Raw genomic sequence first — 3,622 nt, 5'->3', positions numbered from 1 at the left:
CTCAAATGGATACATGGCCAAAGAGCCCAATTTGAATCGATTGCTCTAAGTCAAGATCTGAAGACCGACACGCAGCAACTTATGAACAGTTTCTTCCCCTCTGCTGTCAAATCTCTGAGTGGTCCATAAACCCATCAACACTTCCTGACTATTCCTCTTTTCCATTATGTATTAGGGTGTCCCAGGGAGGGGTAGCACTTCTGGTGAAGGGGCTTTTTTCCCATTCCGGGGCAGGTCACTCACCTTTGGTCTCTATGGGATACTCAGTTCTCATCTGTGGCTCCTAGAAACTACTTGCATGCAACAGCATCCACGCCCTTGTTCACCGCTTTGACAGACGGGCTAAACTAGGTGAGGGCAACTGGCGGCTTCATTTCCCAGTGAGACAGGGAGATGCCTGTCCTAGCATGTGAAGTCAGCTCTGGCGGACAGGGCAGATGAGATCTACAGTGAGATCCAGTGGCCAGGATGGTGGTACTGCAATGGTCCATGGAGAGTGAAGAGCATGACGAGGCACAGAACACATCATGGTCATCCACTGCAACCAAGGAAGACTCCAGTTGGTGATGTTTTTTCATACCACTGGACTTAGACTTCTGAGGTCAGGAGTAGAACTGCCCCAGTGCAATGGTTTTTGCTCTTTAAAAATTCTTCTGCACAGGCTTCCTGTCATCTTCCTGACCAACAACTACCACTATTTCTTTATTTTTATCAATTGTAGTAATTGTTATGTATTGCACAGTACTGCTGCCACAAAGCACCAAAGGCGGGAGGAGAGGGAGCAGTGCGCCGTGCGTGCTCAGTCCTCCGGTGAAAATGATATCGTATCCGTTAAATAGGGGCCGTGGATAATTCTGATTTGATGGAGACAGATGTGAAACCACAGAGAAACATCTGGAGAAATTTCTGAAATGCCCGTTCGCTACTGTTGTTACTGCACGATCCAGAATCTCCGGAGGGTAGGCCCCAAAATTCCCGGCCTTGCCTGCTGCTGGCGACCGAGATTGAAGTCGAATCGCTCAGAGAGAGATAGTGCTTGGTACTCGGTGTCAAAGGGCTGATCGGAGGCTCGAAGTTTTCAGACGACTGAGAGTTGGACTGTGGTCGGGCATGGCAGGGAGAGTTTTTCTTCCTTCTCCCGTCTGCGTGAGATGTGGGACAACTGAGAGACTTTGAACTTGTTACTGTGCTCATGGACTGTTCTTCATCAAGTTATGGTATTGTTGCACTGTTGTAACTAAATGTTATAATTATGTGGTTTTGTTAGTTTTTTCAGTCTTGGTCTGTTCTGTGTTTTGTGATATCATAACGGAGGAAATATTGTATCATTTCTTAATGCATGCATTACTAAATGACAATAAAAGAGGACTGTGTGTCTTCATAATCTAATTTCATGACATATGTCAGTGATATTAAACCTGATTCTGATAATATGTAGCCCTTTAAGAACTCAAGAGATAGAAATGGAATAGGCCATCCATGTCCTTGTGTGTGCTCAGCCATCAATACAGTCATCCTGTACTTTACCAGTGCCATTTTGCTGCAATCATTTTGCAACCCTTGATTTCCTTCACATCCAGATATCTACTGCTTTATTTCTTAAATATGCTCAGTGACTGAGCCCTCACTGCCCTCTTGGTGGGAGAGTTCTATGATTCAGTATCCATCCAAAGAAGAAACGTTTTGTCTTGGTCCTGAATTGCCAACCTTTGAGATTGTGAACTCTGGTTTTGACACTCCTGCATCCCAAGCCTGAGAATTTTATAGGTTGCAATGAGATCTTTTTCCTCAAAAATGCTTTGACCTCCAAGAGGACCACAACTTTATTCTGTTTCGGAGGCTTGTGTGCCTCCATGATTCACGGAGCTATGCTAGCTGGAGTCAGGACTTCATGCTTTGGCTCTTGGTAGCATCATCCATGCCAAACAGGTCCTAGGGTAGAGGCCAAACTAAGAGTGGGTGACCGATTTTCCAGGTTCTGGGGTTCAGCGAAGGGTTAACAACCCTGACTGGTAAAACAAAGCGGTAGGGGAAACAGTAATGAAGATTCCTTCTACCAAGCGTGACAGTATTCCAGAATCTCCACCCTGGACTTCCATGAGTGACGGTAGTAGAAACCGACAGGAAGCTGCTGACATGATGAAGGAAGCCATGAACACTGCCAGAGATGGAGGACCTTCATTACTGCTCTAAGTGCCAGCAGCATAATGGGCAAAAAAAAAGCAGAAGAGCTCAGAGACTAATTGTTCTCCTCTCAATTGACAAACCCGTCACCTCACAAATCTATCTACTGAACTTCATGGCATGCCCTCTATCAGAAATATATCCTTCCTTAGGAGGGGAGAATAGACCCATACATAACATTCCAAATGAGTTCTCAACAGTGCATTACATAATTGGAGCAAACTTCCTTTACTCTTGTACATAAATCCTCTTGTAATGAAGGCCAGCATTCCATTTGCTGTCCAGTTGCTTGTTGCACTGATTCGAGGTACCTCTGAACATGAACAGCTTTCAATCACAACATTTAAAAACACCGCAAAAAGTATAGTATTTAGGTCCAGCTGTCACTATTTTTATATCATCTGCTTGGTTATACTGTGTCTTTTTGTAACCGAGTTATACCAGATTAAATAATGCAGATTTATATTCTGAAAATAGAGCAACAGACCAAATATCTTCCAAAGAATGGACGTACTCATTGTCATCACTTGTTCCATGGTAGCGTAGTGGTTAGCACAGCGCTTTACAGTATAGGCGACCCAGGTTCAATTCCCACCGCAGTCTGTAAGGAGTTTGTATGTTCTCCCCGGAACGCTTCCGGCCTGCCGCCCTGGCCTCCCACCCACTGAGTGACCTTCCTCCCACAATCCAAAGACAGGTTGGTTTATCATTGTAAATTGTCTCACAATTAGTCTAGGATTAAATCAGGGATTGCTGGGCTGGAAGGGCCTATTCCACACTGCATCTCAATAAAACAAAATATTAAACTGTAAAAGTGAACTACTTGTGATACAAGGCGTAAATTTATCAGGTGCTGTAGTACTAAGACATGCAAACAGAGAAAGTCACAGCTGGGATCTTCTGCTGGCTGATATAACGATGGATGAACCAATAGGTGACCCAGCACAGCAGGGTGAGGGAGAGATAAATGAAGTTTGATTCCCATCATTGATTGCAATTAGATTTGAAGCTTGCTCCCTGAGAGAAGACTGCAGGGGTGCAGCAAGTATGACAGGGAAGAAATTGATGTTAGTCTCAGCAGTTGGTCCAGCTTTTATCATATCTGTATTTTCTTTTCGATCTGAAGACAATATGGGAATAAAAGGCAGGAAGTAAAATAAGCAGATATTGTACGAGAATTTAACTTTCAGTTCAGCTCCAATACCTTCTGCGTGAGATGGGTAAGGGGAAGCGTGTCAATCCATCAAAATGATTGATTACTGTGGTTAGGGAGGTGGGATTGTCCTGATGCCCTCCACCATTAAATAGCTCATTAACACTGAGTGAAATTATCTAAGATCAGGAGGTACCAAGGAGATACCTAACCCCAATATTTTGAACCCCAGCAAGGACTTCAGAAAAAGAAATCTAAAAAATATGAACAAAAAAACAAGACGAC

This window comes from Mobula birostris, chromosome 21 (genome assembly GCF_030028105.1).
Source record: "Mobula birostris isolate sMobBir1 chromosome 21, sMobBir1.hap1, whole genome shotgun sequence".
NCBI classification, from domain to species: domain Eukaryota; kingdom Metazoa; phylum Chordata; class Chondrichthyes; order Myliobatiformes; family Myliobatidae; genus Mobula; species Mobula birostris.
Note: the sequence above shows the minus strand (reverse complement) of the source record.